Source organism: Delphinus delphis, chromosome 9 (genome assembly GCF_949987515.2).
Source record: "Delphinus delphis chromosome 9, mDelDel1.2, whole genome shotgun sequence".
Lineage (NCBI taxonomy): Eukaryota > Metazoa > Chordata > Mammalia > Artiodactyla > Delphinidae > Delphinus > Delphinus delphis.
The window spans coordinates 84,246,065-84,269,029 of NC_082691.1; positions in this window are offsets into that span (position 1 = coordinate 84,246,065).

Here is a 22,965-nt window from a genome sequence, read left to right on the forward strand (position 1 = left end):
AAGAAGACATACAGATGGCCAAGAGGAACATGAAAAGCTGCTCAACATCACTAATTATTAGAGAAATGCAAACCAAAACTACAATGAGGTATCACTTCACATCAGTTAGAATGGGCATCAACAGAAAATCTAGAAACAACAAATGCTGAAGAGGGTGTGGATAAAAGGGAACCCTCTTGCACTGTGGGTGGGAATGTAAATTGATACAGCCACTATGGAGAACAGTATGGAGGTTCCTTAAAAAACTAAAAATAGAATTACCATATGACCCAGCAATCCCACTACTGGGCATATACCCTGAGAAAACCATAATTCAAAAAGACACATGCACCCCAATGTTCATTGCAGCACTATTTACAATAGCCAGGTCATGGAAGCAACCTAAATGCCCATCGACAGATGAGTGGATAAAGAAGATGTGGAACATATATACAACAGAGTATTACTCAGCCATAAAAAGGAATGAAACTGGGTCATTTGCAGAGACGTGGATGGACCTAGAGACTGTCATACAGAGTGAAGTAAGTCAGAAAGAGAAAAACAAATATCGTATATTAACATATATATGTGGAATCTAGAAAAATGTACAGATGAACCGGTTTGCAAGGCAGAAATAGAGACACAGATGTAGAGAACAAACGTATGGACACCAAAGGGGGAAAGTCACAGGGGGATGGGGATGAACTGGGAGATTGGGATTGACATGTATACACTAATATGTATAAAATAGATAACTAATAAGAACATGCTGTATAAAAAAAAAAGAAAAGAAATGTGGCTAGGACAACAGTGGAGTTTATATTTTAATTTTATTTAAACATTAATTTTAAAATATGACATTTAAATGTTTGGAAAATATTTAAGTATGTTTGGAAAAAATCAAGTATATGAGTCAAATAATTTGATTATAAACTTTATGAAATCTAAATACAGATAAAGTCTTTCCAATCAATATTTAACATGTGTGCAGTAAGTGTCAAATGCACAACAGATTTTACAAACTTAATATGAAAAAGGTAAAATATCTCATTATTAATATATTAATTAATTTTAAAATGACAATATTTTTATATATTACATTTTAAAATATATTATTATAAGTAATTTCACCTGTTTCTTTTTACTGGTTAAAGGGAAAATTGGAAAATTTCAAATTACATGTGACATTTTATTTTCATCAGAGAGCTAATTTAAGCTATTATTTAGATATTAAAGAGCAGACTTGACAAATCCCCCTATTCTGTAGGTACATGAATATAATTCTTAATGTTATTGACTTATGATGCTTTACATTAAAACAGAATAGAGTTTCTGGAAAAAATAAAATAAAATAAAGCTGCTGGGGACTTCTCTGGTGGTCCAGTGGTAAAAGAATCCACCTTCCAATGCAGGGGACGCAGATTCTATCCCTGGTCAGGGAACTAAGATCCCACATGCCGTGGGGCAGTTAAGCCCAGGCACCACAACTACTGAACCCGCTCGCCCTGAAGACTGCATGCCACAACTAGAGAGAAGCCCGAGTGCCGCAACGAAGACCTGATGCAGCCAAAAAAAATAAATAAATATTTAAGAAAATAAAACCGCTGTAAGGAACTTCCCTGTTGGTCCAGTGGTTAAGACCACAAGTTTCCACTGCAGCGGGAACTAATATCCCACATGCCACAATCCCTGGTGGGGGAACTAAGATGCTGCATGTCACGTGACGCAGACCAAAAAAATAATAATAATAAAAATAAAGCTGCTATGAACATTGAAACATAAGTTTTTGTGTGGACACATGCTCTCTTTTCTTTTAGTTTAATATGCAGGAGTGAAATGGCTAGATCATGTGGTAGATGTATTTAACTTTTTAAGAAACTACCAAACTCTTCTCTATAGTGCTTGTACCATTTCACACTCTCACCAACAATTTATGAGAGTTCCAGTTCCTCAACATCCTTGTCAACTCTTGGTATGATCAGTCTTTTTAATCAGGCATTCTATACAATAATGGGTATGCAGCAATATCTCTTTGTGATTTTAATTTGCATTTCCTTAATGACTAATGATGTTGAGCATCTTTTCATGTGCTTATTTGCCATTCATATATCTTCTTGGAAATGTTTGTTCAAATTGTTGCTCACTTAAAAAAAATTGAGTTGTCTGTTCTTATTATTGAGTTTCCAAAACTCTTTATATATTTGAGACACGAGTCCTTTATCAGATATGTGTTTTGCAAATATTTTTTCCCAGTCTGTGGCTTGCTTTTTCATTCTTCTCACAGTGTCTTTTCAAGAACAGAAGTTTTAAATTTTGATGAAATCCAATTTATCAAAATTTTCTTTTATTGATTGTGCTTTTAGTGTCATATCTATGAAATATTTGTCTAATCAAAGATCACAAAGATTTTCTCCTATGTTTTCTACTAGTAGCTTTATAGTTTTAGATTTTTCATTTAGGTCTATGATCTATTATGACTTAATTTTGTATATGGTATGAGGTATAGGTTGAAGTTCATTGTCCAGCCTCATTCATTGAAACAACTGTCCTTTCTCCATTGAATTGTCTTTGGATATGTTTCAAAAATAAACTCACTCTCTCCCTCTCTCTCTCTCTCTCTCTCTCTCTCTCTCTATATATATATATATATATATATATATGACAGTGTATATATATATATATGTGTGTGTGTGTGTCTGTATGTATACTCTCTATACATTCTTTTATAAGAAGTCTTAAAATTCAGTAATGTTAGTTTTCCAACTTTGTTATTCTCTTTCAAAGTTGTTTTGGCTATTCTAGGTCTTTTGCGTTTTCATATGAATTTTAAACAGCTTGTCAACTTCTACAATTTTTTTTCTGTAGAGCAGAGACAGAAATATGGCATATTAATGAAAAACCCAGGGCTCTGTTGTCAGTCTGCCTAGGTTCAAGACCCAGATTTACCTCTTCTTAGCTGCTTGACTTTAGGCAAGTTTCCTAACTTCTCTGCAACTCCACTTCTCATTCATAAAGCTGAAATAATGTTGCGATAAAAATAGAAGTCAGGGGTTTTTTTTTCCCTCCTCTCCTGAGAACAAGGAAAATAAAGGGAACAGTGAACAGGCTAGAGAAGAAACATAACCTGGACTGAAAGAGTTAATCACTCCTAGTTTTATTTTAACTGTCACTAATCTGTAGTGTCTGTAACTAGGTTTGTACTTCACAAAGCTAACCTCACTCCCTGACACTATGTAAATTACTTTCTGCACCTATCATCCCTGACTCTGTGTGAGTTACATCCTATGCCTATCACTCCTTAACCTATTGCATCCCCGCACCATACATTCCCTACGTCCCCTTGTAACAGATCATCCCCTGTAGCTTTTGCATTTCAGAAAGAAGGTCACCAGCCGATAAAACAGACAAACGGACCCAATTACCAGGCTGCCGGACCCCAATTACCGGGCTGCCTGAAGCCAGCTATGACAGTTTTGAAATAATGCAAGGGAGAAAAAGAATGCAAGACCTTCACTACTTTGATCCTTATCATATACCCTGGACTGCGAGCCCCACGTATAAAATCTTGTCCGTTTCCCCAAGAAGGCGGGCACAGTTCTTCAGGCACTAGCTTGTTGTGTCTTCCCTTCTGCCTGGCAGAAAAATAAAGCCATCTCTCTCTTGCTCCAAAATCTCTGCCTCCGTATTTCTGTTCGGCATCGGTGCACAGGAAAGCCAATATTTCGGCAACTATAATAATGTTAATAATCTCACTGGGTTGTGATGGGACTTAAGTGAAACACGGCATATACTGCTGAAAGACTGAAAATACAGACAACGGCCAGACCTTATATGATAACTGAACCCTGACCCACAGCAACCAGTCTAGGAAGCCAAACCACAACCTCTGCAGGAAATTGGCCCAGAGCAACAGTCAGGACTTGACCAAGTCAATGACTGCCAACTTCTCTAATTTTTGCCCTGGCTTCCAGCTCAGGACCAAGCAGAGAAAGCCAAATTTGCTCCCTAAACCAATCACATAGGATACCCCATATCTAGTCAGCCCACCTCCAGCTTTCCCAGGCCAACAACCTCCTATCAGGACTTCCTCCACGTGTGCATCTTTACTCCTGTCCTGCCCCTAGGTTCTTCAGAACCACTTTTTTTTTTGACATGATATTTTTAAAAATCCTGATTCACACTATAAGAAGTCGCCAATGATAACAGGTTTTTGTTTTTCTTTTAAGCAGGTTACCTTACAATCAAATATTTGTTGAACCCCCATGGCACCTCTTCAAAACTCTAGGACTCTCAGAAAAATGGAGCAAAGGCTACTAGTGTGAGGTCAGGGTTCAGGGTCTTAATTTAAGTTGTAGGGATGATGCAAACCAGCTGGGTAACCTTGGGCAAGTCACTTGACCTTTGTCCGAGTTTTGTTTCTTCCTCTGCAAATTGGGGAGAGGGAACTAAATAAGAACTTCTCAAAATTTAGTGTCCACCACCACCTGCGTGTAGTGGAGGGGGCATTGGTGCGTGTGCCTGTTTTAAAAATGCAGGTTTCTGGCCCAACCAGTGGTTCTAACTCAGTAAATCTCGGGTAGGGTCCTATCTAATTTTTAACAAGCACCTAGCTGATTTTGATGCTGGCGATCCTTGTGCATAATTTAAGAATCACATGAGTAAATGACCATTTAGGTTCCTTTTGGCTCTGGTGTACGTAATTTAGGTGGAGTTGGAGAGGAGAAGTCACAGGGCTGGAGCGTTGGGGAGGGTAAAATCGCTCAACAGGGAAAATGTTGATGGGGAGTCTTTTGTATCAATATTCCGCTTTTGAAAGCCCCCACGAATCTAGTCCAGAGAGACTTGGGTTCTGCGAGGAGTTCTTGCAAAGGCTGTTCTATTCTCCACTAGTCGGCATAAAAAAGCACTCCTGAACTTCCCAGTCCCGTGCCCTGCATTTGAATACACCAGAGATGAAATACGACGTGCAAAATCCTTCCTTGTCCTCCAACTCCACAATTTCCCCACGACTCGCTTGGGGTAGGACGGGACAAAGGAGGATTTGCCCAGTTTGTGGTCTTGTCCTCAAAACCGGATTAAACCCAGGCCACTCCCTCAGCGCTCACAGTAAAATCCTCTTAATTCTGCAGTTGATACCCCAGCTCAGTGTAGCAATACCGCCCTCTCGCGGCGGAGAATGGGACTCCACCTGGCGAGGAGAACAAACGCCAGGGTCGGATACAGCCCCAAAAGACTCAAAGTTCACCTGGATCCGAGGGAGGGGGAAGAGAAGGAGGAAAATAAAAATACCACCAGAGCTCTTCGTCGTCTCTTTCTAATTTACCATTCCTTTCTGCCTCCCAAAGCCAGTACTCCCACTTACCCTTGCCCACTATTAATAACTTTTTTCCTAATGCTTTGCAGTGTACAAGGTGTTTTCACAAACATCTTGTGTAATACATTCTCACTTCTTTTGACATCACCCGCCCCGCCTTCCAGAATGAGAAGGAAAAACTGAAAACTAACAACCTATGTAAATGCCTTTCTTGTATTTTGCATAAAGGTGGACCTGACATCCCCTTATTCTTGGATTGCAGGACCTTGAAGCTGACTTTGACCCCTATAGGAGCCCATTAAATTTGTTCTGCTGTGTGGTCACAAATGGAACCGTAAACATGCCAGGGCTTGGTCACAAGGAGAAAAAGCAAAGCATATGGCCAAAGCAGCACAAGCCTAGGTTCACACTATTTTTTTCTTTCATCAACTCTTTAAAATTAATCAAATTAAAATAAACATAGGGCTTCCCTTGTGGCGCAGTGGTTGGGAGTCCGCCTGCCGATGCAGGGGACACGGGTTCGTGCCCTGGTCTGGGAAGATCCCACGTGCCGTGGAGCGGCTGGGCCCGTGAGCCATGGCCGCTGAGCCTGCGTGTCCGGAGCCTGTGCTCTGCAACGGGAGAGGCCACAACAATGAGAAGCCTGCGTACCCGCCCCTCCCCCACCAAAAAAAACCCATAGAGGAGACCTTCAAAATGACAGAGGAGTAAGACGTGGAGATCCCCTTCCTCCCCACAAATACATCAGAAATACATCTACATGTGCAACAACTCCTACAGAACACCTACTGAATGCTGGCAGAAGACCTCAGACCTCCCAAAAGGCAAGAAACTCCCCAAGTACATGGCCGTGTGGCTAACAGGGTCTCGGTGCTCCGGCTGGGTGTCAGGCTTGTGCCTCTGAGGTGGGAGAGCCGAGTTCAGGACATTGGTCCACCAGAGACCTCCCGGCTCCACGTAATGTCAACTGGCGAGAGCTCTCCCAGAGACCTCCATCTCAACGCTAAGACCCAGCTCCACTCAATGACAAACATGCTACAGTGCTGGATACTCTTTGCCAAACAACTAACAAGACTGGAACACAATCCCACCCATTAGCAGAGAGGCTGCCTAAAATCATAATAAGGTCACAGACATCCCAAAACACACCACCAGACGCAGTCCTGCCTACCAGAAAGACAAGATCCAGCCTCATCCACCACAACACAGCACCAGTCCCCTCCACTAGGAAGCCTACACAACTCACTGAACCAACCTTAGCCACTGAGGGCAGACACCGAAAACAATGGGAACTACAAACCTGCAGCCTGTGAAAAGGAGACCCCAAACACAGTAAGTTAAGAAAAATGAGAAGACAGAGAAACACACATGAGATGAAGGAGCAAGGTAAAAACCCACCAGACCAAACAAATGAAGAGGAAATAGGCAGTCTACCTGAAAAAGAATTCAGAATAATGATAGTAAAGATATCCAAAATCTTGGAAATAGAATGGAGAAAATACAAGAAACATTTAACAAGGACCCAGAAGAACTAAAGAGCAAACAAACAATGATGAACAACACAATAAAAGAAATTAAAAATTCTCTAGATGGAATCAATAGCAGAATAACTGAGGCAGAAGAACGGATAAGTGACCTGGAAGATAAAATAGTGGAAATAACTACTGCAGAGCAGAATAAAGAAAAAAGAATGAAAAGAATTGAGGACAGTCTCAGAGACCTCTGGGACAACATTAAATGCACCAACATTCGAATTATAGGGGTCCCAAAAGACAAAGAGAAAAAGAAAGAAACTGAGAAAATATTTGAAGAGATTAAACTTGAAAACTTCCCTAATATGGGAAAGGAAATAGTCAATCAAGTTCAGGAAGTGCAGAGAGTCCCATACAGGATAAATCCAAGTAGAAACACACCAAGACACATATTGATCAAACTATCAAAAATTAAATACAAAGAAAAAATATTAAAAGCAGCAAGGGAAAAAACAACAAATAACGCACACAAGGGAATCCCCATAAGGTTAACAGCTGATCTTTCAGCAGAAACTCTGCAAGCCAGAAAGGAGTGGCAGGACATATTTAAAGTGATGAAAGGGAAAAACCTACAACCAAGATTACTCTACCCAGCAAAGATCTCATTCACATTCGATGGAGAAATTAAAACCTTTACAGACAAACAAAAGCTAAGAGAATTCAGCACCACCAAACCAGCTTTACAACAAATGCTAAAGGAACTTCTCTAGGCAAGAAACACAAGAGAAGGAAAAGACCTACAATAACAAACCCAAAACAATTAGGAAAATGATAATAGGAACATACATATCGATAATTACCTTAAATGTAAATGGATTAAATGCTCCAACCAAAAGACATAGACTGGCTGAATGGATACAAAAACAAGACCCGTATATATGCTGTCTATAAGAGACCCACTTCAGACCTAGGGACACATACAGACTGAAAGTGAGGGACTGGAAAAAGATATTCCATGCAAATGGAAATCTAAAGAAAGCTGGAGTAGCAATACTCATATCAAATAAAATAGACTTTAAAATAAAGACTGTTACAAGAGACAAGGAAGGACACTACATAATGATCAAGGGATCAATCCAAGAAGAAGATATAACAATTATAAATATATATGCACCCAACATAGAAGCACCTCAATATGTAAGGCAACTGCTAACAGCTATAAAAGAGGAAATTGACAGTAACACAGTAATAGTGGGGGACTTTAACACCAATGGACAGATCATCCAAAATGAAAATAAATAAGGAAACACAAGCTTTAAATGACACAATAGACCAGATAGATTTAATTGATATTTATAGGACATTCCATCCAAAAACAGCAGATTACACTTTCTTCTCAAGTGTGCACGGAACATTCTCCAGGATAGATCACATCTTGGGTCACAAATCAAGCCTCAGTAAATTTAAGAAAATTGAAATCATATCAAGCATCTTTTCTGACCACAATGCTATGAGATTAGAAATGAATTACAGGGAAATAAACGTAAAAAACACAAACACATGGAGGCTAAACAATATGCTACTAAATAACCAAGAGATCACTTAAGAAATCAAAGAGGAAATCAAAAAATACCTAGAGACAAATGACAATGAAAACACGACGATCCAAAACCTATGGGATACAGCAAAAGCAGTTCTAAGAGGGAAGTTTATAACTATACCTCAAGAAACAAGAAAAATCTCAAATAAACAAACTAACACCTAAAGGAACTAGAGAAAGAAGAACAAACAAAACCCAAAGTTAGCAGAAGGAAAGAAATCATAAAGATCAGACCAGAAATAAATGAAATAGAAACAGAAAACAATAGCAAAGATCAATAAAACTAAAAGCTGGTTCTCTGAGAAGATAAACAAAATTGATAAACCATTAGCCAGACTCATCAAGAAAAAGAGGGAGAGGACTCAAATCAATAAAATTAGAAATGAAAAAGGAGAAGTTACAACAGACACCGCAGAAATACAAAGCATCCTAAGAGACTACTACAAGCAACTCTATGCCAATAAAATGGACAACCTGGAAGAAATGGACAAATTCTTAGAAAGGTATAACTTTCCAAGACTGAACCAGGAAGAAATAGAAAATATGAACAGACCAATCACAAGTAATGAAATTGAAACTGTGATTAAAAATCTTCCAACAAACAAAAGTCCAGGACCAGGTGGCTTCACAGATGAATTCTATCAAACATTTAGAGAAGAGCTAACATCCATCCTTCTCAAACTCTTCCAAAAAATTGTGGAGGAAGGAACACTCCCAAACTCATTCTATGAGGCCACCATCACCCTGATACCACAACCAGACAAAGATACTACAAAAAAAGAAAATTACAGACCAATATCACTGATGAATATAGATGCAAAAATCCTCAACAAAATACTAGCAAACAGAATCCAACAGCACATTAAAAGGATCATACACCATGATCAAGTGGGATTTATCCCAGGGATGCAAGGATTCTTCAATATATGCAAATCAATCAATGTGATACACCATATTAACAAACTGAAGAATAAAAACCATATGATCATTTCAATAGATGCAGAAAAAGCTTTTGACAAAATTCAACACCCATTTATGATAAAAATTCTCCAGAAAGTGGGCATAGAGGGAACCTACCTCAACATAATAAAGGCCATATACGACAAACCCACAGCAAACATCATTCTCAATGGTGAAAAATTGAAAGCATTTCCTCTAAGAGCAGGAACAAGACAAGGATGTCCACTCTCACCACTATTATTCAACAGTTTTGGAAGTCCTAGCTATGGCAATCAGAGAAGAAAAAGAAATGAAAGGAATACAAATTGGAAAAGAACAAGTAACACTGTCACTGTTTGCAGATGACATGATACTATACATAGAGAATCCTAAAAATGCCACCAGAAAACTACTAGAGCTAATCAATGAATTCAGTAAAGTAGCAGGATACAAAATTAATGCACAGAAATCTCTTGCATTCCTATACACTAATGATGAAACATCTGGAAGAGAAATTAAGGAAACACTGCCATTTACCACTGCAACAAAATGAATAAAATACCTAGGAATAAACTACCTAAGGAGACAAAAGACCTGTATGCAGAAAACTATAAGACACTGATGAAAGAAATTAAAGATGATGCAAACAGATGGAGAGATATACCATGTTCTTGGATTGGAAGAATCAATGTATAGTATACATTGATTGATACAATGGTAGTATAGTCAAAATGGCTATACTACCCAAAGCAATCTACAGATTCAGTGCAACCCCTATCAAACTACCAATGGCATTTTTCACAGAACTAGAACAAAAAATCTCACAATTTGTATAGAAACAGAAAAGACCCCAAACAGCCAAAGCAATCTTAAGAAAGAAAAACGGAGCTGGAGGAATCAGGCTCCCTGACTTCACACTATACTACAAAGCTACAGTAATCAAGACAATATGGTACTGGCACAAAAACAGAAATATAGATCAATGGAATGGGATAGAAAGCCCAGAGATAAACCCACGCACATGTGGTCACCTTATTTTTGATAAAGGAGGCAAGAATATACAATGGAGAAAAGACAGCCTCTTCAATAAGTGGTGCTGGGAAAACTGGACAGCTACATGTAAAAGAATGAAATTAGAACACTTCCTAACACCATACACAAAAATAAACTCAAAATGGATTAGAGACCTAAATGTAAGGCCAGACACTATAAAACTCTTAGAGGAAAACATAGGCAGAACACTCTATGACATAAATCACAGCAAGATCCTTTTTGACCCACCTCCTAGAGAAATGGAAATAAAAACAAAAATAAACAAATGGGACCTAATGAAACTTAAAAGCTTTTGCACAGCAAAGGAAACCATAAACAAGACGAAAAGACAACTCTCAGAATGGGAGAAAATATTTGCAAATGAAGCAACTGACGAAGGATTAATCTCCAAAATTTACAAGCTGGTCATGCAGCTCAATATCAAAAAAACAAACAATGCAATTCAAAAATGGGCAGAAGACCTAAATAGACATTTCTCCAAAGAAGACAAACAGATTGTCAACAAACACATGAAAGGATGCTCAACATCACTAACCATTAGAGAAATGCAAATCAAAACTACAATGAGGTGTCACCTCACACCAGTTAGAATGGCCATCATCAAAAAATCTACAAACAATAAATGCTGGAGAGGGTGTGGAGAAAAGAGAACCCTCTTGCACTGTTGGTGGGAATGTAAACTGATACAGCCACTATGGAGAACAGTATGGAGGCTTCTTAAAAAACTAAAAATAGAACTACCATATGACCCAGCAATCCCACTACTGGGCATATACCCTGAGAAAACCATAATTCAAAAAGAGTCATGTACCACAATGTTCATTGCAGCTCTATTTACAATACCCAGGACATGGAAGCAACCTGAGTGTCCGTTGACAGATGAATGGATAAAGAAGATGTGGCACATATATATAATGGAATATTACTCAGCCATAAAAAGAAACGAAATTGAGTTATTTGTAGTGAGGTGGATGGACCTAGAGTCTGTTATACAGAGTGAAGTATGTCAGAAAGAGAAAAACAAATACCGTATACTAACACACATGTATGGAACCTAAAAAAAAAAAAAAGGTTCTGAAGAACCTAGGGGCAGGACAGGAATAAAGACTCAGACGTAGAGAATGGACTTGAGGACATGGGGAGGGGGGAGGGTAAGCTGGGACAAAGTGAGAGAGTGGCATGGACGCATATACACTACCAAATGTAAAATAGATAGCTAGTGGGAAGCAGCTGCATAGCACAGGGAGATCAGCTCAGTGCTTTGTGACCACCTAGGGGGGTGGGATAGGGAGGGTGGGAGGGAGACGTAAGAGGGAGGGGATATGGGGATATATGTATATGTATAGCTGATTCACTCTGTTATAAAGCAGAAGCTAGCACACCATTGTAAAGCAATTATACTCCAATAAAGATGTTTGAAAAAAGGAAAAAAATAAACATAGAAAAATGCACAAATCATAAATGTACAGTTCAATCAATATTCACAAGGTGAGCACAACCTTGTAACCAGCACCCAGATCAAGAAACAGAACATTATTAGCATTTCCCTAATGCTCCCGTCCAGTCACATCTCAACCCCCGGGTAACCACTATTCTGACTTTATTTTTTGGCTGGGCAGCACACTGGATCTTAGTTCCGCAACCAGGGATCAAACCCATGCCCCCTGCAATGGAAGCACGGAGTCTAAACCATTGGACCACCGGGGAAGTCCCACGCTGATCTGACTTTTAACATCATAGATTAATTTTGTCTGCTTTTGGATTTCATATAAAAGGAATCAAACAATATATACTCGTGTATATGACTTTTGCTGAAAGTTGTGAAATTAATCTATGTTGTTGCATAAGGTTCACTCTCATTGCTTTTATATATATAAACATATACATGTATAAGTGAACCACTTTGCTGTACACCAGAAACTAACACAACATTGTAAATCAATTATACTTCAATTTTTGAAAAAAGAATGCTTCTATGAACATTCTTCTACATAGTTTTTGGGAAATATAAGTACACATTTCTGGGTACTTCTTCTGACTTTATAACTAAAAGTGGAATTGCCAGTTTGTAGGGTTGTTTTCACTGATACTGCAAACAGATTTCCAAAGTGTTGTAGGTACTAATTTACATTCTCATCAGCAATGTATGAGAGCTTCTCTTGCTTCATGTTCTTGGCAACCTTGGTATATTGTTTTTCATTTTAGTCATCCTGGTGGGTGGGTAATGGTATTGCCTTGTAGTTTTAATTTACATTTCCCTGACGACTAATGAAGTTGAGCACCTTTTCATGAGCTTATCAGCCATATGGTTTGGATATATCTTCTTTTGTCAAGTGCCTATTCAATGCTTTTAGGCAAACAATTTAAGCCTAAATTTACTTACCCTGAGTGATAAGAGCATTGTTCAGTATTCAGTTTAATTTCCAAAAAGCATGTTCTATTCATGGGCTACATTGAGAGATGATCCTTATACCTCTGTGCTACTTACATGATGTCATTTGGTTAATACAAGCACTCTGAAAGTAGAAGGCTGAGGTTATGCTCGTTTTACAGAAGAGGAAGCAGTCTCTGGGAGATTGTGACATGCTCAAAATAAGTGGCAGGACCAAGATCCTCGATAAAGATTTTGCTGTTTCCTGGCCAAATGCTCACTCCACTATAGTGGTTTAATCTCCCCACCTATTATAACAAATATTTTGTATCACCGCCCCCCTATACTACAATGAAATTAAATCTACAGATAATTTCAAAAGATAATCAGTTTGTTGCCCCCATGGTATAAAGGAGAAATAAAAGAATAATGGCTTATAGTAAATAATTACTATAATTACAAATAAAATAAGAATCTAATAATAGTATAATTACAAATGAAACAAATGTTCAAGTACAACTATACTAGAACATGTAATGAAATAACAGATGCTTAAAGCAGACTCACTATAAATTCAAACAGCCACAAATAAAGACAAACACAACTGGTTGTACTGACAACTCTAATCCCATACATTGCTGTCCCTGGCATGATTTTCCAAATCGGTGAACAACTTCAGACAAAATTCTGAACAAAACAAAGTACCATCTGGGCTTCCCTGCTGGCGCAGTGGTTGAGAGTCTGCCTGCCGTTGCAGGGGACATGGGTTCGTGCCCCGGTCCAGGAAGATCCCACATGCCGCGGAGCGGCTGGGCCCGTGAGCCATGGCTGCTGAGCCTGCGCGTCCGGAGCCTGTGCTCCACAACGGGAGAGGCCACAACAGGGAGAGGCCCACGAACTGCAAAAAACACAAACAAACAAACAAAAAAAACAAAGTACCGTCATCCCTTAACTTACATAGTTGTATTCCTGAGAAATTCACTGTACTTTTAAACCATGTAAAAAATATTTTGTGTTTATATACAAAAGGGAGTTAGGCTTTAGACTCAGATACCTTTGGACAGTTTTTCAGCTGCGTGAGTACTGATACATTCAAAAGTTGGACAGGATGCAGGACACGTCTTCATTTTGCGGGATTGTCACGTTCATTGCAGGATAACTTAGCGGGCCTGGCCGTGCCCTCGAAATGGCAGTAGTGTCCCCCAACTATTGTGACAACCCAAAACTTCTTGGAGCAGTACTGCTCGTCCTGAGGGCATTATACTACACGCTCTGCATGGCACAGGCCCGGGCTTAAATTCGGAGTGTGACCAAAAAGCTGGGCTTTGGACTGGGAAAGACCTGAGTTCAGTGGTCAGCCATTCATTCTCTGTAAGACCCTGAGCAAAGCCACTTAACATCTCTGAGCCTCAAGTCTCCAGCTATGGGGCTGGTCTCTGCCTCCCACAGCAGGAGCGGCAGTTGCTATGTCTCCCTTGAGCACAGCTGTGGCAGGCTGTGTGGAGAAGGCTTCCATCCCTCACACCCCATCACTCAGCCCTCCAGTCCACCCACCACCCCGCGTTGCAAGGTTGACCGGTTACTTCTGCATGTCGTTCTTTTTTTTTTGGCCATGACATGTGGCCTGCAGGACATTAGCTCAGAGTCCTAACCACTGGACCACCAAGGAATTCCTATATATAGTGCTTTTGATCTTCCCGGTCCCTGTTGATAAGTACATTCAGCAGTAGATGCTATGGAAGATATTAGCATGTCTCTCAAAAAGAAATATCAAAACACATATCTATTGCATCAGTAGAAAATACTCCTTAAGGCTTTAGCTATGAAAAAATACACTGTTTGACACTTTCCCAAGTCTAATGAGTTACCTCATCCTGGTCAAAATCTTGGTAAATGTAACCCCTTCCCATGGAGATCCCAACCGCAGCCCTTGCTAACACATGCCTTTTTGAAATTGGTGATAATTGGCCTACTTGAAAAATAGAAATCAGATTAGTGAGGGATATCACAGTGGATTCAAAAGTATTACTAAAAAAAAAAAACTAAAGAAAAAAAGTATTACTAGAGCTTAAATTCAAAGGCACAAGGTACAGCATATGAACATAATATGAATGTATATGAATTATACTGGAGTATAGATTTTTTTAAAATTTAATAATATGGGCTTATGCAAATATAAAATTAACACATGTCAAAGACTTTATTCAACTTATTGATGAATGAAAAAAACCATTAGGATGTTAAAATTCAAAGGAGAATTTAACGCAGTAGACAGTATATTTTTAGAGCTCTATGAACAAAAATCATTTGCACAGCTATGGACAGGAAGCATTTGTATTTCTCTCAATTTTCTACAATTTAACTTCTACCTCTACAGGTTGTAAAACCAACCAACCAAACAAACAAAAAAACAAAACCAACCCTGGTGTTAATTTTCTGCTGCTGCTGTAACAAATTACCAAAAACTTGGTAGCTTAAAACAACACAAATTATCTTACAGTTTAGTTGGAGTATCTTACAGTTGGAGGGCAGAAGTCCAAAATGGGTTTCACGTGGCTAAAATCAAGGTGTCAGCAAAGCTATGTTCTTTCTGGAGGCTCTAGGGGGGGAATCCGTTTCTCTGCTTTCTCCACCTTCTGGAGGCTACCCCAACTCTTTGGCTTCTGGTCCTCTTCCTTCATCTTCAAGGCAGTAATGGTTGGTTGAGTCTTTTTCACTCTGCAGCACCCCAGGTTCTCTGATTACATTGTCACATCTTCTTTGACTCTGACTCTCCTGTCTCCCTCTTTCACTTTTAAGGACCCTGGGGATTATACTAGGCCCACCTGGATAATACAGGATAGTCTCCCCATCCCGAGATCCATCAATGGTGCTAACGCCTATGAGAATCAGATGATCCCTGAAGAGTCCACAAGAGACCACACCCTGTGGTCCACTGGAAGGACGCAGTTCACTGAAAGGACACAGTCCACTGAAAGGATGCTCAATAATCTCTTTTGTCTTTTTCCCAGTCTTGGAAAATTTTTCCTGATGATGCCAAGGCTCATAACAAGGGTGACTATGCAAAACACAAAATCAGGCAACCCTGGAATCATGTTCCTGATCAGGGAAGCAGCTGCCCCTTTAATCAGGCCGTGGTCACTGGTTCTTGCCCAGCTGATCTGGCTTGTTTCCCTTGGCCTCTGCTAGCGTGTGAGTTTTCCAGTCCTGGTTACTGATTGATCAAATTTCCTTTCCTCAGCCCTGGAACCGAGCAGTAACATTTAGTCCATAAACTGGGAAAAAGTTAGAAGGTGACAAAGAGAAACGAGGCATATAGGTAGGGCACAAACAAAGCCAAACCTTAACCACTTTATGGTTTTGTGTCGACCTGCATTGTCCCAGGGCTGGGACAGGGAGTGGGCGCAATAGACAGCGGGGTAGAGATGTCTCTCCACACTGCCCTCCTCCTCCCACCCATTTGGCTCTCATGGAATGAGGGCGAGCCAAGAACTCCCCTGTAGTAAGTCCAAGATGTCTTCATGCTATTAACTAAATGGTCACAGTGAACAGGAAGTAGCCAGCCACTCTTGATCAATCCAACAATTTTCAAACTACTCTTTTTTGTTGTTGTTGTTTGTTTTTTGTGGTACGCGGGCCTCTCACTGTTGTGGCCTCTCCCGTTGCGGAGCACAGGCTCCAGACGCGCAGGCTCAGCGGCCATGGCTCACGGGCCCAGCCGCTCCGCGGCATGTGGGATCTTCCCAGACCGGGGCACAAACCCGTGTCCCCTGCATCGGCAGGCGGACTCTCAACCACTGCGCCACCGGGGAAGCCCCAAACTACTCTTGATCAAACTCCTGCTTAACACTGAATTTTCACATTGCTCAGTTAGTTATTCATCTTCTCTCTCTAAAGAAAATCCTCTTAAATAAATGGCAATCAACCAAGACAGAATGAGAAGCTGCCTGATGGAGGCCAGAAGGTCACTTCATTCAAAGCCAAAGTAACTCATTCCTTCCCTGAGCAAAATCTGATTGAGCCTTTGCTGGGTGCAAGGTCCTGGGTCAGGCTCTGCTGGGAGTACAAATAAGTCCTGCCTTCAAGGAGCTTCCAGTCCGGGGGGTGGAGAGGTAAGGGTGAAGTCGCATGTCCAAAAGCATAAAAAGGGAAGAAAAGGATTCCAGAGTGAGGGGACAGCAGCAGGGAAAGCACGAAGATGTGGTCACAGCGGATGCGTTCTTGGCTGGGAACTTCAGATAGAAAGAAGTTCAACCTATTCGCTCAAGCTCGGGAGGAACGGAACAATGCCATGAGAGATGAGACTGAAGAAAGGCAGGAGGATCAGATTATTGCTTGTGTACCCTCAGCCTTGGGTTGAGTCCTTCATTCACTAGATATTTATTTAGCACTTTCTATGCTCCCAACACCAAGTCAAGCACTTCTAATGGCTCTACCTTCAATAAGCCACAGTCTAGCGAGGGGAAAGAGCTATGCAAATAAATACTCTCAGTAGAGCGAGATACATGCAAAAAAGAGGTGTGCTTTAAGTGCTGAGCAAGAGACCCCCAAACTCTGCCCAGAGGATTGGGAAGAGGAAAGAAGGCCACTCAGAAGATTTTGCAAAGGCTATATACTTAGTAATATACTTCCTGGGTAACAAGCAGAAGATGAAGAAGACTCATGGAATGACAGCTCATGGTCTGCTCCAAGGCTCCGTGCTCATAGTCATTCTAAAGGCACAGAACTCATCGCGTCCAGTCGGATCGGGTCCTTGATGGCTCCGTTCCCATTGCGTCAAGACAGTCGAAGCCAGATTTAAATCCTGCACAAATTCACTTCGCTCCTGCTCCATTCACCTGCCTCCTGCATCATTCACCTGCCTCCTGCATCACATTCCTTGGACTGCTTTCTCTCTGCCCCGTAGCTCTGCAATTTAGCCCAGAATTTGGTTTCCTCCAGTTTTTGACCTTGGACTCACTTGTCTGCCTGCAGCTCTTTAAATTGCTGATTCTATGAAAGGCCTTAGGGTCACATCAACTGCCTCTATCAGTTACTCAGTAACTAACTTGCAAACTCTGAGATTCCCAGTCAGGCGAGAAGGAAAAGCTTACAGGCACTCTGCATTCGCTCCTCTTGGCTAACTCGGCATTATAAAGGAAGTTTCTCCTTCCAGAGGTGAATTCCAGCTTTCACAGCCAGTGGAGCCCACAGTTCTGAGACCATAAGCGCCATTGCCAGCCTTCCCCAGTGCTGGCCGTGTCCAGGGTGTTTTCCCCTTACCTTCCCAACTACACCAAACACCCTGCAGTTTCGTGGCATTCTGCTGTAGCTGCCTAATTTTTTTGACCCTCCAGGCCCCATGATTTTGGGGCAAGGATCATCAGAATTATTTCTGTTTTCCTGCCTTACTGGGAAACTCTGAAATGGCAGAGTGCAGCCAGAAAGACCCTGTATGGAATCCACTTTGCTGGATTCCTCATGGGACGATTTGGAATAAAAAAATACCCTAGCAGGCATTGGCTGACAACCACTGCAGCTAACAAAGGGGTTAGTGAGCCTGTCTTTCATGGAATCTGCTTCCTAGCTCTGGATTTGACCTGTGTGCAAATTTCCAGGAAGGACTAAACATAATGATGCTATAAACCAGCTTGGATGCTGAAGGAGGTGGCCTTACAGAAATGGTGGCCCTGAAGGTAGGGCCCAGAAAGGTAAGCTGGCTAACTGCCTACACCTGCTCACCAGTCTGGCCAAGCCCAGAATCTGGCTGGGGGCTGTCCACCGCACAGAGTTCCAGGGGGATGATTATAACTGTGTGCACATAACCGTAGAGACAGATGTCATTGATACTGCAATTGGGACTTGCTGCGTGCCTCTCCCCAAATAACCTGCCAGGTCCAAACCTGTTTATACCCTCCTGCGTTTCTTCATGCCTCATTATTTATCTACAGGAAATTATCCATGGTTCAAGCTACACAAGTTTCTAGGTATTGAGTCACCTTATCACACAGAGCCAGTCCACTGGGTCCAGATACCAACACACCCAGACTTCTGATTTTGGTGAATGTCAATTCCATATGTGCTCTACTAGGGATGAGAGGTGCAAAAGGGGTTCGTCACACATGAGAACCCCAGACAGTTAACCGTGAAACTTGGGAAGCCACTGACATTTTTATCATCCACTTGTCATGATGATATCCGCACTTACCTGTTTTAAGATCCTAGGGTCACTCCCTGAGACCTCAGGTGGCAGCCACTCTTAGCTACTTGCTGCTGGTCAGCACTACTTGCAGGCTTTGTAGTCGAGTGCATGACCGCCCTCCCAGTCCCACCTCACTTCCTGACCCCTGCTCTCATCTGACCCATCCCAGACCGCTGGCCAAACACATAAGGAGTAAATAACTCCTCATGGGACAGTGACTGTCTGTGTCAGCACCCTTATGCCCACTGCTGCTTATATTTGTATATACTGTCCAGCACAAAGGAAAGCACTGTGTAGGCTCTATATAAACACTATGTATTTTCATTACGTTATGCTATGTGATGATCCCTAAATAGACAGTCTTTCAATTCTGGGACCATCTTTCTTCTATCAGCTGCACGTTCCTAATGTCTTGCCATGACTTCGAACCCAGCACGATGAACATACTCCTTCCAAACCAGGTGTTTCCTTCCAACTTCTCTATGTCTGTTAACATTCTCTCAGTCTTTGGGATTAAAAACCTGAGTCCCCCCTCCAAATCCTCCCTAACAATCACATCTCATATTCTACCTGTTACCTGATATTTCAGATTCCATTCGAATGCTTCCCTAACCCAGCAGTTGTCAACCCTGCTCATGCGTTAGAATTATTAGAGGAACAGTCTTAAAATAGCAGATGTGGGTCCTGCCTGGGGTCACCTCTCTCATAGGGTTGTGCAGATCATTCGGTGTAGAAGGGTGGGTGGGTGGCTGAGCCAGTTCATGCATTGACCCTGGCATGGAGCTGCATTTGATGAGAGGAAGAGGAGCCTTTGAATTCACACAAAGGCACAGTATAGACCAAGAAAGCTCTGGCCGTCCTCTGAATTCTGATTCAGCAGACCTAGAGATTTATATTTTAAATAGCTCCAGTGAAATACGGAGACTTCATTCCTAAATAACCGCATCCCCTTCTCTCTCTTTTTTGTTTTATTATTGTTACATCTATGTATGTTATAAACCCAATAATACATTGTTATAATTATTACTTTTAAAGAGACTTAGAGAAGGAGAGCAAGTATATATTACAGAGTTTGTTCTACTAACCTTCTGTTCTACTAGTAGAATATCAGAACAAACCGATATTCCTGTTTCTCTTTATTTCTTCCTATGGATTTGAGTTTCCATCTGGTGTCATTTCCTCACTCCAATACAGCTTTGCTCCCACCAGCTTCCTTCACACTGTTATTGTCAAACATGTTACATTTTTACATGTTTTGGCCCCAACAATACAATTCTATACATACTATTTTATTCCATTACTTTTTTTTTTTCCTTTTTTTGGCGGTACGCGGGCCTCTCACTGTTGTGGCCTCTCCTGCTGCGGAGCACAGGCTCCGGACGTGCAGGCTCAGCGGCCATGGCTCACGGGCCTAGCCACTCTGCGGCACGTGGGATCTTCCCAGACCGGGGCATGAACCAGTGTCCCCTGCATCGGCAGGCAGACTGTCAAACACTGCGCCACCAGGGAAGCCCTCCATTACTTTTTTAAACGATATATAACTCAATACCGTAAAATTCACTCTTGGATGACTATTAATGACTAGTGCTTGCGGGCCATTTGTGTATCTTCTGGGGAGAAATGTCTATTCAGATCCTTTGCCCATTTTATATATATATATATATATATATATATATATATATATTATTTTTTTTAAGAAGATGTTGGGGGTAGGAGTTTATTAATTAATTAATTTATTTATTTTTGCTGTGTTGGGTCTTCGTTTCTGTGCGAGGGCTTTCTTTAGTTGTGGCAAGCGGGGGCCACTCTTCACCGCGGTGCGCGGGCCTCTCACTATCACGGCCTCTCTTTTTGCGGAGCACAGGCTCCAGACGCGCAGGCTCAGTAGTTGTGGCTCACCGTCCTAGTTGCTCTGCGGCATGTGGGATCCTCCCAGACCAGGGCTCGAACCCGTGTCCCCTGCATTAGCAGGCAGATTTTCAACCACTGCGCCACCAGGGAAGCCCTCCTTTGCCCATTTTTAATTGAGTTATTTCTCTTTTTATTGTTGAGTTGTAGGATATTCTAGATACAAGTCCCCTACCAAACACGTGATTTACAAATATTCTCTCCCATTCTGCAGATTGTCTTTTCACTTTCTTGATGGTATCCTTTAAAGCACAAAAGTTTTTAATTAAAAAATGTTTTAAATTTTGATGATTCCAATTTATCTACTTTTTTTTTCTCTTGTTGCTTGTGCTTTTTGTGTCATATTTAGGAAATGTTTTCTTTTTCAATTTATGTCTTTCCTCTTGCATTTGGCTGTGAGCTACAAAGAGAAACCAGGCCATGCCTTGGATATGTCAGCCAGTGCTTTGCATCAAGTCTGGGAAGTTTTCAACCATTATTTCTTTGAATATTTTTTTCTATCTCTTTCTCCTCTCCTTCTGGTACTACCATTACCCATATGCTGGTGCACTTAATGGTGTCTCACACTTCTCCAAGGCTCTGTTCATTTTTACTCATCCTTGTTTCTCTTTGTTCTTATGACTGCATAATCTCTATTGATCTACCGTCAAGTTCACTGATTCTTACTCCTGACAGATCAAATCTACTGTTGAGCCCCTCTAGTAAATTTTTCATTTTGGTGGTTGTACTTTTTGACTCCAGAATTTTCATTTGATTCTTGTAGCTTCTATCTCTTTACTGATATTCTCTATTTGATGAGACACTGTCATCATAAATCCTTTAAATCTTTAGGTATGGTTTCCTTTAGTTCTTTGAACATATTTCTAATCAACGCTTTGGAGTCTTTGTCTGCTAAGTGTGCCATCTGAACCCCTCAAGGTGGTTTCTATTTCCTGCTTTTTTTTTTCCTGTGTGTGGGTCACACTTTTCTGTTTCTTTGTATGTCTCATACTTTCTTATTGAAAAGTGGACATTTTTCATAATAGATTGTAGCAACTATGGATGCTGATTTCCCATCCCAGAGGGTTGTAGCTACTGTTTGCTTCATCATTTGTTTATTTGTTTAATGGCTTGGCTGAACTAACTTTGCCAAGTCTATTTCCCCTGTGGTGTGCAGTCTCTGATGTCCCTGCTCAGACAGTTTCCCCTTGTTTTTCTCTTTTACCCTGGCTAGCTGGGGTTGCCCAGGGTTGGCCTCAGGTACTTATCGGTTACAGGTTGTACTTAAGGCCCCTTAAGGCCAGTTATATTTTTACCCTTTATCATTGGATATGTGTTTGGCTTGGAGGCTGCTGTCACATTCAGGGAGTTTACTTTTTTGCCCCACGTTTGTGCAGCACCTAGCAGCTTAGATGTTCCCTCTCTGATCACTCCTGGTAGGGTGCAGCCTCAGGCATGCCTACAGTCATCCCAACTGCCAGGGATGAGTGTGATTTTACTGTTAAGACTAATTTCCTAGGAGCTTCCCCTGGTCAGGGTAGCTTATTGTTCAGTCAGTGTTTGGTCAGAGGTTGTGTTTAAGCCCATTGTGCGATAAGGGGCCCTGTGTTAACAGCCAGTGTGCGGCTTGGGGAAGTTTTCAAGTCTGCCGCATCCTGTGCCCTGATTGCCCCTAAGTGGGAGTGCTCAGCCTGCTTGATCCCTAGTGTCGAATGGGCTTCCAGGAAGGCTCTTATGGGCTTCCGCTTTCCCTGGTTCTCTATTAACTTTCTAGCCACTCTGCCATTTTGCTTGTATCATGGAGCAACCAGCTCCTCTTAATTGCTCTACATCAAGATCTCTGTTGTTTTCCACAACACCATTAGGCAGAGTTTTCTCCAGGCTCTGTTCCAATACCGTTTCAAGCGGAGTTCTGAAGCTCTTTGTCCTCATGAGTTGCTTTTCCTCCTTGGCAGAACCTGTGTGCCACTGCATCAGAGCTGGGGGTGGGGCCCCATTTTTCCTGGAGCAACATCCTGCTCTGTGAGGGGTTGGGGTGGGGGATGGAAGCTACTGATCTTCTCTGCCTGTTCCTCCTGGTTTAGAACCCCACTCTATAAACTGGCTTGGGGGAGGGATGGAGTGATGGGGGGCCCAGTATTCTCAGCCTGCCATGCCTATAATAGAGTT